Source organism: Schistocerca gregaria, chromosome 3 (genome assembly GCF_023897955.1).
Source record: "Schistocerca gregaria isolate iqSchGreg1 chromosome 3, iqSchGreg1.2, whole genome shotgun sequence".
NCBI classification, from domain to species: Eukaryota; Metazoa; Arthropoda; class Insecta; order Orthoptera; family Acrididae; genus Schistocerca; species Schistocerca gregaria.
This window is the reverse complement of record NC_064922.1, coordinates 440,465,877-440,482,393: the sequence shown is the minus strand read 5'-3', so window position 1 is coordinate 440,482,393 and position 16,517 is coordinate 440,465,877.

Below are 16,517 nucleotides of genomic sequence, written 5' to 3'. Positions count from 1 at the left end.
CGAAAGCTTTCTTCAACCACGGCCATACAGCCTGAAATACTCATTAGCAACTATAAACCTTATTAACATTCTACATCCTTCTTCTTCATGTCTACATATTTATTTCTCGATAGAGTCACCCTGACGACGAGCATATTTCTCCCAACGAAAGACAAGTTTGTTGATACCTTCTGCACTGTAGAAGTTTGACTTTGTTGACAGGTGCACAACCTCACCTCTGCTTGCACCGTTTCGTCACCATCCAAGTGGAGTCCTTGAAGGTGTTCTTTACGTTTTGGAAACAAGTGAAAATTGGATGGGGCCAAGTTCGGACTGGAATGTCGATGACAGTCAACACAAGGCGTCGCATTGTTGCCGACGTCGCTGCGTTCGAGTGTGGTCTGGCGTTGTCAGGCTGAGGAAGACGCTGCTACATGTGTGGAAGAACGGTTCGAATTCGAAACTCGATTACTCCAAGCTGTCACGCACCAACTAAGGGAATTACTTTACAAACTGCCACGTTACAGACTAGTATTCGGAGCCCTCTAATGGCGGAAGGCTGCAAAGATGTAGAATGAAGAAATAACATTAATAACTTTTGTTTCGTTTATAAAGATTTAAGAGGTTACACACACAAAACTTCGAAGGCATTACTTTTCAGTTCGTCGTTCTATGTTGGAGTCCACCCAGATAGCTGAGTAGTCAGCACGGCGGTCTGTCACGCCAAGGGGTCCGGGTTCGATTCCCGGCTGGTTCGGAGATTTTCTCCGCTCAGGGACTGGATGTTGTGTTGACCTCATTACCATTTCATCATCACCAGTGGAAGGCAACGGGAAACCACCATTGACATTACTTCCCTAGACGCTCATGATTCAAATGGTTCAAATGGCTCTAAGCACTATGGGACTTAACATCTGAGGTCGTCAGTCCCCTAGAACTTAGAACTACTTAAACCTAACTAACCTAAGGACATCACAAACATCCATGCCCGAGGCAGGATTCGAACCAGCGACCGTAGTAGTCGCGCGGTTCCAGACTGTAGCGCTTAGAACCTCTGGGCCACTCCGGCCAGCAGTGATTCAACGGCTCACTAGAATATTAAATGCTCTTGTACTCCGAGATTTCTCGTCTCATCTATTAATCACTTATATCGGAATATATATCCCATACCGAACTGATGAACTCTAGTAAAAAATAACACAGTTAAAAACAAAGGTTTTTTTTTAATTTGTTTAGTCACGATTTTGTGAGAACCTTGTGGATATTATTCATTAGGTGAAAAAAGATAGCAAGTATCTGTGAAGCAACAAAACGGACATTTGAGTTAGTTATGAATGTTTAAAAAATCTTAATGTTTGAAAGAATGTGTGAAACATTCACACACGAGGTAATATTTGTTAAAACTAGAACAAAAGTTCATTTAATAATACGTCTGGAATCCAGTACCTGTTGTGGTATGCGCCAATCTGTCCCCTCATTGCCATCTCTGTGTTATGCAGAAACACACACTACAAACCACGTACACTGAGGTGAAAAAAGTCATCTCTCGGTATCGTGTCAGACCTCCTTTTACCCGACATGGTGCAGCAACTCGACGTCCACTACAGAAATGTTGAGCCATGCTGCCTCTATAGCCGTTCACAAGTTTTGTCGGTGCAAGACTTTACGCGCGAACTGACCTTACGATTATGTCCTAAAAATATTCGTTGTGACTCATGTCGGGATATCTGGGTGGCCAAATCATAGGCTCAAATTGTCCATGTGGTGTCAACGCTAGACACCACGCTAGAGGTTGCGATAATCGATAGCGGTCCAGCACTTGAAACCTCTCTGGACTCGCTGGCGCACCGGCCGAGTCAGCTACAGGTCGTGTACTGTCAAAAAAAAGCCTGTACCTTGTAGAAGTTGGGGTAGAAGATTTTATTTTTTTAACTCGTTCACATTGTTGGAAAGGTTATAAAACCAAGTTCTGCCAACAAAATTTCTCTTGGGAAAACTTTCTGCAGCCAAAAAACTTCGAAAATTTTGGACTTTTTTCAGTTTTTTTCAAAATATCTCAGTTTCATTTGCTCCAATCGCTTTTTTCATTTTTAAAGAGCACAAATTTCTCTACAAATTTGATTCTTACTATTTTTTTCTACTCCCAGTATCTAAGGCGCTACGGCGTGTCAAAAACTACCAATTTTTCAAATTTCGAGCAAAGTGGCAAATTACATAATTTTTGAACACTGTTATTTCAGTTTCTATTTGTGTAGTATAAACATATTACTCATCATGTTAACAAAAGATGAACGTGGGACATTGAATGACTTGTCTTCTTGTGGTGAGTCAGAACTGTCAGTTGGCCAGGATACCAGAGTTCTCAGGGAACAAATCATGAAAAAAATTGGTAACTTTCCTGAAAACGATTGAAAGTAAGGGACCCACAGCAAAATTATTGGTTCAGTACTACAAGATGATCACTCTCATGAAACAATTTATTGAAGCGGGTCGATCAGGCAATTGGAAACTTCATCTTGAAAGCGTGCGAAAAATGCTTCCCTATTTCCATTCAGCTGGACATTTCATGTATGCTGAAAGTGGCCACCTCTACTTACGGGATATGATGAGACTCGAGGAAAAAATGGATTTATCAGAATATGAGAAGTTCACAATGAAGGAACATTTTACAATCCGGCGGGTTCCTTCTGACATGACTGTAGAACAAACATTGATGAGAACCATTAAGAGTTCTGGAGAAATTACTGCTGGCCGAGGAATTACGGATAGTGTGTTAACCAGATGGACATTGGGTATGATTCACATGCAGAACATTTGTGAAGAAATTGAGTCGTATTGCGAAGTGAGAAGTTAGCGCAGTAATATCAGAACAGCATGTAGATGCAAGAAGTTGTCGCATCGAACGAGATGGCATAGACTTGCGTAAGCTGCGTGATTGGTTTTCAGTGCACCCTCCCTTCCCTGAAAGTGATTTTATAATGTCTATCAGCAGTGGTGTTGTCGGAACGCAGGATGTTAATAGTCATATGTGTCACGTAGAGGGGGGAAAAAGGCATGAAAAGAATAGTTGGTGACAATTTTCTCGATGTAAAGTTCCGTAGAAAAGATAAAGTTGTGACTCTCCTTTCTGCGTTCAACTCTGTAAAAGCTGGGAGCACTAAAATTACTCCTTTTGATCCTTTAACTCTTTTCCAAAGGATTTGTTTAATGAAACAAAGTGTAGAAGAGTTAAAAGCCTTTCTGAAATATCAACTTGCTCCTTACCCATTGTCCCTATTCTCAGAAAAAGGAATGTGAAAAGGAACAAAATCTTCACTATACAATGCCTTCGTTCCAGTGGAAGGTGTGAAGTGAGGTGGACCGAGTAAATTTTTTGTCCTTTGTACCTTATCCACAAAGTGATTGGACTCGAAATGTTTGCTTCAAGGCAATAGCCCAAAGCTATGTTTCTGACCGGCAACGTCATTTTGGATCTCAATTTGCTATTGTATTTGATGGGTATCCATGAGAGGGAGACTAATGTAGCACCAAGAGTGCTGAGAGGATTCGTAGGCCAAAAAAACATTATTCGGTTGACGTTGTGGTCGAATCAGAGATGGTGAACCAAGCCCCTCAGGACAAGTTCTTGTACAACGAACGAAACAAGATGTGTTTGATCACACTTCTTAAAACGGAATTTCTGGAGTGTAGCATTGAAGTGCACCAGGCACAAGAATATGCTGACGTTATGATTGTAACATCTGCCATTTCAAGAACCAAAGATTTTGGAAGTGTTGTCATTGTAGGAGAAAATGTTGACCTGCTTGTGCTCATGACCGGTTTGGGGCAAGGCATTGAAAACTTATTTTTCTTGAAGCCAGGAAGAGGAAATGCAGAAGACAAGTGGTTTTCCACTGCATCTTTGACAGTGAATATATTCTGTTCACTCACGCCTTTAGCGGATGTGATACAACATCCGCTTTTTTTGGTCAAGGAAAAATTGAGTGCTGCAATATTGTTGCGAAAAATGAACACCTAACCTCAGCGCTTTGCACGTTCAGCAAACCACATGCTACCCGTGAAGAAATTATAACAGCAGGAGAACAGGTTACTATTGCCTTGTATAGTGGAGGTATCAGCAGTTCCCACACACTAGACCATTTGCGGTACCAGCTATTCGCAAAGTCTACCACAAAAAGCAAACTGAATCTTGCACGGTTGTTACCTACACAAGATGCAGCACATCATCATTCGCTGCGGACTTACCAACAAGTCCAAAGTTGGATGGGAAACTGGAAACCTCCTGAGAAAGGGGGCTGGAATCACAGTGACCAAGGTCCAATACCTGTTATAATGAGCCAAGATCCAGCACCCGAAGCACTTCTTCACGTTGTTTCATGCTCATGCAAGCTGAACTGTGGCGGAGCGTGCTCCTGCAGAAAAGCGGGTTTGAAATGTTCTTCAATTTGCAAGGAATGTATTGGGGTCAACTGTGAAAACGCGCCAAAATTTGTATATGAAGACAGTGAAGAAGATGTTATGGAGGATGTTGAGGAAACCGCTGATGAAATCAGCGAACTTTCTGAGGCTGACTCGCTGTTTAAAGAAGAGGTCAATCTGGGGTCAACTCTACGTACAGATCCTGAATCCGTACCTCAAGGTATTTCTGGTGACACCGAGGAATCTGGCCCATCAAAACGTTGGAAGTGATGCTCATATCTGTCTCAAGTGCACTAAAGTGCGATATTACAAGTATTACACACCCAGAACTGTCAATATTTTTAATAATTGACAATGCATTTTAACTGTAATAAAGCTACTTCAGGTAGTGATGTAAGAATCACAATAGTTGGATGCCCAGCAATCCTCATGTTGCACACAGAGAAATTGAATACCTGAAAGTGAGGTGGTAAATTCCAACATATAACATGATGTATAATGTATTTATGCTACACAAACAGAAACTGAAAAAATAGTGTTCAAAAATAAGGTATCTTGCCATTATGCTCAAAATTTGAAAAATTGGTATTTTTTGAGGCGCTGTAGCGCCTTAGATATTGGGAGTAGAAAAAATGGCAAGAATCAAATTTGTAGAGAATTTTGAGCTCTTTAAAGAAGAAAGTAGATGTTAAAGCGATAGGAGCACAAAAAAACTGAGATATTTTGTAAAAACTGAAAAAAGCCAAAATTTTCCAAGTTTTTTTACTGTAGAAAGTTTTCCCAAGAGAAATTTTGTTGGCAAAACTTGGTTTTCTAATCTTTACCACCATATGAACGAGTTGAAAACATAAACTCTTCTACCCCACCTTTTGCAAGGTATATCTACTATTTCACTGGGCTAGTGAGCGAAGTCAGATCAGAATAGCCTTCAGCTCGCTAGGTTCGCAGCCTCTAATTCGCGCATGTATTACGCGCGTGATACTAGAATTATGTTCTTTTGCTCATTGTATAATCCAGTTAATGTTTGTTAATGAGTCATTTGTATTCAACAAAGATAGTTATTATTAGTTACGTTCCTAGAGTGGACTAGCAGTATAAAGTTAAGTAAAAGTTATTTACTGGAGTATTCCAGTACTAATTATTATATAATGTTCCAGATTCCTAAAACCACCCCACTCGTGCTAGACTCTATCATCCCACTGCAAATCCAAGGGGTACAGATAGAAAAGCATCCTGCATTTGTGTGAGGTCATGACATGCTGCCATTGACCTGAAACGTCCCCTTTGAACAATTATACATGACTGTGCTTAAACTGACACACAATATTTTTTTAGCGCAACACAATCTCACTTTCAACAATCCCTACAAAAGAATGGCCCTGACTAACATTAACCTATACCTTTCACAAATCACTTACCTCACAAAAATCTTCGTTACTCGAACTACTGCAATACAGCGAGCGCCACTACTGCCTGCTAAATAAAAGACTCAAACTACGGGAGGCACTAACTACTGATAGGCATAGTTACCAAATGAAAGATTTTGATAGAGAACAAACAATGTATTTACCTCAGTAGTGTTCAAAAGTCATAATGTATATAGCAGTTCATGACATCCAGTCTTACAAATTTCAAAACTCCGCCATCTCTCTCCCCACATCCACCACTGCTGGCGGCTCACCTCCAACTGCGCAACGCTACGCGCTGTTTACATCCATCTGTCCAACACTACAATGGCAGACAACAATGCAAACTAGCCACAGACTGCACACAGCACAGCCAGTGATTTTTCATACAGAGCGCTACGTGGCGTTACGAATAAGAAAACCTAAGCAGCCTACTTACCTAGCCCCCATGCTCCCCACAAAAAAATTTACAAATTGTTTTGGCCGCTGGCCAATACAGATTTGACAAAAAAAAGTTCATAATTACGGTAAGAAAGATATCAAATGCACACACTTATTAATACAATGTTGGTCAAAAGCTAAAATTTTCTCACAGTCTATAAAGACAGTCCTGATCATTCATCACAGTAAAACTGCCGTTTGTTTTCTCAAAGTCTGAGCAGTAAAAGACAATGCACACAGAAGTAGTGGATTTCCATGCAGTCTTGAAGAAGTAGTATTGTCCTTCCAACGGAAAGACAGTGCTGACTCTTGACATGCTGACAGGTAATGGGCCACAACAGAGGAAACCCACCGCAGAGTCAGTCTAGGTTTTGTAGAATATTGATAGGTAGGTCATCACAGAACAGACCACTGGAGTCTTGTTAGGGATTACGGTATTGGTGGGCCAACAGAGGGGCTGACCCACTGCAGTCCTTGTAGAAATAATCGTGTTGGTGAGTCATCAAAGGTAGTCCACGGTAGTCCTTGTAGAGATGGCTAGAAGCCATCCGTTGCGACTGTGCAGGTGCACAATCACGATCGAAGAGTCTTGTGGACAATATAGCAAGTCCATGAACCACCACTTGTGCACTCACAATTTTTTTGAAGTGTCTTTAGAACCAGCAATGCTGTTATCCCGTCCCTTGCTGAATTATTAACACACATGCAAACACTATCAGTCCCTACTTCTCACGTATTGTCCATATACTATGACCAACAGAAAAGTGTGCAGTGAAATGTAAGTTACAAGTAACTCAATTTGATGAACTGGTGTAAATTACAATTTTATAACATAAGAATACAATAACAAAGGAACAAAATACATCTTTAAAAGCATAATAATACAGATAACATCTGTAGTAATACAGGCTTTACAAAAAAATCGAACTAACATATACATCAGTGTTACAGGAATTATGACATAAGTAAATACATGAAAGATCAGAATAACTTCTCAAACGTCAACTTCACACATGAGCATTAAAATAAAACATAATAAATAATGTCTAAGCATCTTTACAAGGTAAATAACATATTATCAGAAAAATTCTACAATATAAATCTTATTAGCTAAACGCATACAGACAGGAAAAACACAAATTCACATAGTGTAATAACACAAAAATACAGGACAGGGTTTGTTTTCAGTGTAACATTTGGTACTGCAGTCCAACCCAAAACTTCATTCCGTAGCTATTTCCTCTTATTTCAACATTTGTTTCCACCAAAAAAAGTTCTATCCAAGCATGCTTTCTGTATTCTGTCACATCCTCTTTCAAAAAGAGTTTTTCTCCACTGTACACTACTTTTTTGGCCAAACCATTTTCTTATAGCTTCTCAATGCATTTCTTCCAATTTATCATAGTTAGTTTCTTATATAGTCAATCCCGTCTTAAGCTAACTTAAATCTACTGAGCTCAGATGCTAAGAAAACCTAAACAGCCTACTTACAGACCTACGCGTCAATCCAGAATATTTTTCAAGCCAATGCGAACAATTGTGGCCTGGTCACATGGCGCCTTGTCACCCGTAAAAATTCCATCGGTGTTTGGGAGCATGAAGTCCATTAATACCTCCTGCAAATAGTCTCCAAGTAGCCGAACATAACCATTTCCAGTCAATGATCGGTTCAGTTGGACCAGAGGCCCAGTTCATTCTATGCAAGCACAACCCACAAGGTGAAGAAGCCACCACCAGCTTGCGCACAATTTTGTTGACAAGTTACTTTCACGGCTTCGTGGTGTCTGCGCCACACTCGAACCCTACCATCACTCTTTAGTCATCTGGCCTCCAACCGATATGGTCATGAGACCAGGAGAGGCGTTGCAGGCGATCTCATGCTGTTAGTAAAAGCAGTCGCGTCGTTCTTCTGCCACAGCCCGTTAACGCCAAATTTCGCCTAACGGATGCGTTCTTCTTACGTCCCACGTTTATTTCTGCCCTTATTTAACTAGTGTTGCTTGTCTGTTAGCACTGACAACTCTGCACAAACGCCAATGCTCTTGGTCGTTATGTGGAGGCCGTCAGCCACTGCGTTGTCCGTGGTGAAAGGTAATGCATGAAATGCGTTCGGTACACTACTGACGCTCGGAATATCGAATTCTCTAACGATTTCCAAAAGCGAATGTTCCATACGTCTAGCTCCAACTACCATTCTGCTTTCAAAGCCTGTCAGCCCCCTTTGGGGGCCATAATCACGTCGGACACCTTTTCACATGAACCACCTGAGTAAAAATGACAGCTCCGCCAATGCACTGCCACTTTATACCTCGTGTAATCGATACTACCGCCATCTGTATATTGCAATCGCTATCCCATGACTTTTGTTACCGCAGTGGACAGCACGCATGTGATTACAACACGTCCTGAAACATCTTTCATCCCTTTTTTGCAGTGAATTGCGCACTCTTTTAAATACACCTGGCCCAGTTAGTATTGCGTGACATGCATCGGTCACACACTCCTCTAAGATCTGCACATTTTCGATGGGTTTCGTACAGCAATACCTTCAAACATTCACATAGCCAGAAATCCCAAGGATTAATTGAGACATCGTAATTGCTTCAGTATCAGTGTTTGTGGAGGCATTGTCTTCAAGCCATATACTTTACCGAAAGAGATTAACAGTTACCCTTACAAAAAGCTGTGGTTTATGCAAGACGGGGAACCCCACCGTTCTCCACTGAGCGTGCGGCAGTAACTCACCGCAATATTTCATGGGCGATTCATTCATAGAGGAGGTGCGATAGCGTTCCCCCACCCCCATCCCTGCCCTCTGTTTACCGGAATAGAGTCCGTCTGACTGTGGAGTGTTTTAAGGGCTTTGGAAACAAGTAGATATTACAAGAACGTGTGAACAATGCATGTGACGCGATCCGAATGGAGCCAGACGAATTTGAAAGAATGCGTGATTCACTGCGAAAAAGTACTGAATGACCTGTCGGGATGCATGGTAACCACATGCTGCATTCCCTATAGTGCCTGCTTCTATTTAACAGGCAGTTAGGAATTTGGTGACAGATTGGCCCATCTCTCAACAGGTATCGGTTTCCGGACGTGTCATTGCAGGAATTTTTCTTCCATTTTTGACCAGTAATTCCTCCCACTGGAATATGTGACACTTTGTTTAGACATGGGATATGGAACATATCAGGATATCTGAAAAAAAGGAACACCAAAACTAGAATTAGTTTTCAGTGTGTGCCTAAACGGGGGCTTTTCTTAGAGTAATAACGATTCCGCGTTGGAGGCAGCAGGTAGATTGCGTATGCGATAGTGAGTGTAGTGGTTGAGTCGGTTCATAAGTATATAGTAAGACTGGTTTGAGGGCGCCGGTATGGACCTCGTCCTCGTAGGAGTCTGTATGTTTGACACACGACAGCCAGGATTACTGAACAGAATACTCTGTGTTGGCGATAGAGTTTATGGACTATCTTCCTATGGAAAAACCTACTCGCCGAGTTAGAAACAATACAAAGATGTAGGCTTTCTAATATTTCCCCATATTACTTAAAGTGAGTCCCGGGCTGCATCCTTTGAAAGTACAGTGCCAATTTGTTTTCCAATTCTTCTCTAACCACTAATGATCTCTTCCTGGACAGGACGTCAGACACTGTTCTTCCTTACTTCCCTCCTACCTTCATCTGTTAAAATATTTAGTCGAATCAGTTTACTTTACAGTTTCTTCTTTCACGAAACTGCGTGATGTGAGCTTGTGGCACAAAGAGATACCATAGAGCGAAGACGTAAAGAAGGAGAGGATGGTCGAAATGTCGACCGAAATGGCCAAAAAATAATACCATTGTATTTAATTTGCGAACTTAAATGCTTCCTATTCGGTACTTACATATAATCTTGATTTTTATATCGGTATGACGTTACTGAATTCATAGATAAAACAGTTCTAATGGATTCTCATACACATAAACAAATGCAACGATCTGACGATCAGCTGTCACAATTCACAAAAACGTAATGGCGATGGACAACAAAGTGACTGAAGTGCTGTATCATTTTACTCACTAACAGTTATTTCATCTATTCCCCACAATGCAGTTATAGGGACCATCTGAGTCCCATATTGTGGCAAAAGATTTCTCAAGTTGCCTACCAGAATAGGCAAACATGCAGCGGGTACAGTGGTATTTGACAGTAGCAAACTGGAGCACACTATTGATCCGAAAAATTCACAGATGTCTTGATCATATTTTGTGACAGGTGGTCAGTTTCGACTCCAGTGACTCACAGTCAGAACCAGCATCTTGAACCTTACTAGCAGAGTAAAATTGGAAGTCGGACCGCGACTCGAATCTGGGATATTTGCCTTTCGTGAGCAATGGTTCGACCCACTGCTGAGCTACTCGAACACTTTCCCGCGAAAAGCAAAAGTCCCAGATTCGAACACACTGTTCTAATCTGTCAGGTATTTTCAGATCAGCGCACGCTCGACTGTAGAGTGAAAATTTGTTGAGGAAACAGTCCCTCCGAGACTGTGGCTAACCCCTGTCTCCGCAGTATCTTCTCTTCCAGGAGCGTAAGTCCCGCAACCTCAGCAGGAGAACTTACGTGCAGTTTGGAAGATTGGAGATGAGGTACTGGCGGAAGTAAAGATGTGAGGACGGGTCGTCAGTGGTGCCCGGCTAATTCAGTGGATAGAGCACTTGCCCGAGAAAAACAATGGTCCCAGGTTGTAGTCGCGGTCCGTCACATAGTTTTAATCTGCCAGGAAGTTTCACATCAGCACGCACTCCACAGTAGAGTGAAAATTCATTTCACAACCAGTATCTTGTTACTACAGTTACAAGTTAAGTCGTCATCTAGCGCTCCTGTGGTCGATTGAAATCAAATGGCCATGGTGAGTGCTAAATGAGGATTTGGCGTTACTTTCATGACAGGTTGCTGGATCTGATAATGATTTATTAGAGAAGAAACTGGTTTACTGAAATCGTTGAGAAAACGCCTTAGTTTTCTCACTCAAAAAATAAAAACTTCCTTATTACAAACTGTTTCATTTCTCAGGTCATTAGAAATCATAAATTCGTTTAAAACGAGTTATATTAAATCAAAGCCGTCAAATTCATGCCACGTCTCTGCTCTTAAGTTCCAAACTACGACACGTTGTCAATAATAAAATGTACCAGGCACTGTTAACCTTCGTTCCCTATACAGGACATTCCAAAGTGTTTCCAGTATACATCTGGGGATGATAATCACGTAGTTGGAACAACTTTTATTGGGGACAAAGTGTTCGTCGGTGCTACCTGACGACGGCGTCTTTTCAAACTGTTTATATCCTTGAGAGGCGGCAAGACATAGGCACTCTGTGGCATTCGAATGCAATGTGTGTTGCCTATAACAGTCACTTGCTGCCCGTGAAAGGCTGTAGGCCAAGCTTTTAAAATACACTCCTGGAAATTGAAATAAGAACACCGTGAATTCATTGTCCCAGGAAGGGGAAACTTTATTGACACATTCCTGGGGTCAGATACATCACATGATCACACTGACAGAACCACAGGCACATAGACACAGGCAACAGAGCATGCACAATGTCGGCACTAGTACAGTGTATATCCACCTTTCGCAGCAATGCAGGCTGCTATTCTCCCATGGAGACGATCGTAGAGATGCTGGATGTAGTCTTGTGGAACGGCTTGCCATGCCATTTCCACCTGGCGCCTCAGTTGGACCAGCGTTCGTGCTGGACGTGCAGACCGCGTGAGACGACGCTTCATCCAGTCCCAAACATGCTCAATGGGGGACAGATCCGGAGATCTTGCTGGCCAGGGTAGTTGACTTACACCTTCTAGAGCACGTTGAATGGCACGGGATACATGCGGACGTGCAATGTCCTGTTGGAACAGCAAGTTCCCTTGCCGGTCTAGGAATGGTAGAACGATGGATTCGATGACGGTTTGGATGTACCGTGCACTATTCAGTGTCCCCTCGACGATCACCAGAGGTGTACGGCCAGTGTAGGAGATCGCTCCCCACACCATGATGCCGGGTGTTGGCCCTGTGTGCCTCGGTCGTATGCAGTCCTGATTGTGGCGCTCACCTGCACGGCGCGAAACACGCATACGACCATCATTGGCACCAAGGCAGAAGCGACTCTCATCGCTGAAGACGACACGTCTCCATTCGTCCCTCCATTCACGCCTGTCGCGACACCACTGGAGGCGGGCTGCACGATGTTGGGGCGTGAGCGGAAGACGGCTAACGGTGTGCGGGACCGTAGCCCAGCTTCATGGAGACGGTTGCGAATGGTCCTCGCCGATACCCCAGGAGCAACAGTGTCCCTAATTTGCTGGGAAGTGGCGGTGCGGTCCCCTACGGCACTGCGTAGGATCCTACGGTCTTGGCGTGCATCCGTGCGTTGGTGCGGTCCGGTCCCAGGTCGACGGGCACGTGCACCTTTCGCTGACCACTGGCGACAACACCGATGTACTGTGGAGACCTCACGCCCCACGTGTTGAGAAATTCGGCGGTACGTCCACCCGGCCTCCCGCATGCCCACTATACGCCCTCGCTCAAAGTCCGTCAGCTGCACATACGGTTCACGTCCACGCTGTCGCGGCATGATACCAGTGTTAAAGACTGCAATGGAGCTCCGTATGCCACGGCAATCTGGCTGACACTGGCGGCGGCGGTGCACAAATGATGCGCAGCTAGCGCCATTCGACGGCCAACACCGCGGTTCCTGGTGTGTCCGCTGTGCTGTGCGTGTGATCATTGCTTGTACAGCCCTCTCGCACTGTCCGGAGCAAGTATGGTGGGTCTGACACACCGGTGTCAGTGTGTTCTTTTTTCCATTTCCAGGAGTGTATATTTCTCCGCTTAGAATCACTCTCATTTTACTGGAGTAGGTAGTATGCAGATGCACCATACCTGATTAGTAAAAAGACCCTGATAATTCGGTGAACTCACGACGACCCAGAGCCAGCGAATTCAGTAAAATGGCGCCAGCGTACCCGGGATATGCCCATGACTAGATCTACGAGGGGCTTTCAATACCTAATTTATTTATCTGAAAACTGATTGGTTTTATTTAGGATCCCGGTACACCATATTATTCCCCACTCTTTTGGCTACAAATTCATTTTTCTGCGACGGTCTTACACCACCTGTACGCGCGTGTGGCATAACTCTACTGGTTTATTTGAAGTCAACGTCTTGCTGCACCAATAATCTCTCCATCATCTGCTTCTCGTACTGCTTCTCGCGGAGTGCTCCCTTCAATGGGACAAACAGATGGAAGTCAGAAGGTGCGTGATCCGGGCTATGGATAAGGATAAAGAGGAACATTCCGCAAGTGTTCTGAGCTCCTCTCAGGCGCGCAGACTCGTGTAAGACCTTGCGTTGTCATGGAGAAGGAGAAGTTCGTTTGCATTTTTGTGGCGACGAACACGCAGAAGTCGTTTCTTCCTGAGGATAGCATAACGTACTTCCGCGTTGACCGCTGCACCGTGAGGGAGGACATCAAACGCAATAATCCCTTCAGAGTCCCAGAAGACCGTCGTCATCACTTTACCGTCTGAAGGGGTGATATTGAAACTGTTCTTCGGAGGAGAGGTGTTGTGGCGTCACTCCTTGAATTGCTGCCATGTTTCCAGTTAGGAGGGCTGAGCCATTGTTTCATCGCCTGTGACGCTGTTCGACAAAAATCGTGACAATCAGCCTCGCAACAAGTAAGCAATTCCGCACAGATGGTCCTTCGTTACTCTTTACGGACTTCTTTCAGGCAGCGAGGAACCCAGCGGGCACACAACTCTGAGTACCCAAACTGGTGGACGAGTGTGTCAGCGGTACCGACAAAGACGTCCAGTGGAGCAGCAAGATGTTTGATTGTGATCCGGCGCTCATCTCGAATGAGAGCGTCCACACTTTCCAACTTTGCAGGAGTCAGAGCGGCGTGCGGCCCGTCGGCACTCGGGAGATCGGACAGGTTTGTACGGCCTTGTTGCTATGATGGAAGAAGCCTCGCTCAAGGACTCACCTTAATTAAGGATGGGGCCCCTTCACGCCCACACCATCGTGGTGACCAAATCAAAAGTTCTACTGTCACCTTCGTTCAACATGTTAGTTTTTTAATCAGGAGTCACAGGATGCGGGTTGTGATGTTATCCATGGTCCATCAGAAGTGGTCCAAAACGATCGAAGGGTAGCGGTTGTAAGGGCAGAGGAATAAAAGTGGCAAGGGAAAAAAAGCCTCTGCGACATTAGGACGGGCAGTAAGGCCGGTAGCGGCTTGCTAGCTGCGACAGAGCATGCAAGGTGGGGTAAAGTTAGTGTAAGGTATCGTGCATCGTTACCTATGTTGCTACGTGTTCGTTAAAGCTGGGTCAGTCCGGGTTTTGCGGCTGGGCCCGTGTGGATTCGCCTGAGTCCGCTGCAGTGACTTCCTCCCTGACAAAGGATTTCAGTTCGGCAACGCATGAGTTGTTGTTACGCCCTCTACTGTGAGTTGCACAAACGACGGACCCTTCGTAGCGTCAGGTTTCCCCTGCGCGTACTTCTTTCCCATGCTGCGGGGCGCAGAACACGACAGTCTGCAGGCGTTGTGAAAACATCACATGACAGTTTGCTTCCCGCGGCGCCCACAGCACAGGAAGCTCTTCACAAGCTCTCAATGGCGGAGTAAGCGTAGCACGCAACGGCAGCGATACGCTCGCCTCGCTAGCTCAGGTTTCTCGCTCAAGGACTCACCGTGCTTTTGTCCACTGCTAGGTCTCCGTAGACATTCCACAAGCGCCTAAGAAAATCTGCGGCGCTCTGGTTTCCCATCAAAAGAAACACAATAACAGCTCTTTGCTTGAAACCTATCTCCGTTACCGACACCATTTTGAAAGCTACGTAATGTGCTGCCACCAGTCGGAACTTCATGAGAGTATAGGGGCTGAAGCGGGAATATTCCACAATGTACCACAACGTTTTATCAATCGAAATCGCCCGAGACAAAAAAAAAAAAATTCTTACGCTACTTACTGAACACCCTTCGTATCACACTTAGGTGTTTGATGTAAAGATTGTATACAGTCTAGTTCCAACATTTCGTCTAGAAACACTCTACATACTCTACTTATGACGGATGTTACGCTACTTGACGCGTAACTTTTAATATTGCCACGTAATATGCTACAAATGACCTCGAGAGACCTTACGATGAGGACTGCTACCGATTGTGGAAAAAAAATGCTCTTGGCTGCGGAATTGTATTTTTTGTTTGTTTTTTAAGTAATTAAAAGCTATGTGGCACCACCTTCACAAAACACATTTCTTACATCCATAAAATGCGATCAAGACATTCGTGAATAAAAAGCTATATTTAGCACGTAAATTACTGGCTAAGTAAGACAGCCGTTTGTTTGGCTGACCTCTGTCTTTCGCGACGATAGGCAGCGAGCACGACAGGAATGGCATGCCTTTCCCCCCCCCCCCCCCTGAATACAGCCTCCCTCCCCCTGCCACCACTCTTACTCTCTCTCCGTTCCCCTGGCGCTAGCCACGGCCGCAGACGGCAGCTGGCGGCTGAATACCCCGCATTCCTGCCGAGGCATGGCAGAGAAGAAGTCGATTAGAAGCAACAAGTTCTCTCCGTCTCTCTCCCTCTCGCGCGTCGCAGTCTTGCGTCGCTCTCGTTCTCACCCTCACCCTCACTCACCTCCCTTCGCCCTCCCCCCCCCCCCCTCCTCCCCCCGCTTTCCACTGCTGTGCATTTTCCTGCACCCCTCTCAGCACGGTGATAAGACGGCGCATTAAATTTTACGAGCTGAAAAAATAAAAAAAGGAAGAAGAAAGGAAGTAATAAAGGAACAAAAAGAATCTGGCAGGGTATGACACCGCTCTCTCAGATTTTCGTTTACATGCCTCGCAATCTTTCTGAATAGGTGGATTTGCACTTCCGTGTCTTTGCAATCAATCCACCCGGAGCTATGGTAGATGAATGACCAGATCTACCAATTTCAAACCACGTTCAGTTTTATTCATGTGGATTTCGTGCTTTCTTTACTGTTCCTACAAAATAATTTTTCTTAACAGAAAAAATGAAGACTTCGTTACTAATGTTTGACGGACATTAGGCCATTGTCCAAGACAATTTCTCTTCCTAACATTTCGCATTTTGTCGTCCAGTGCTGGAGACATTATCATAGGCTGTGACGACTCAGTCTGTTGAATGAACTGGAAGGACTATAAAATATTGTGAAACACAGACAGCAAACATGTTTATTAATT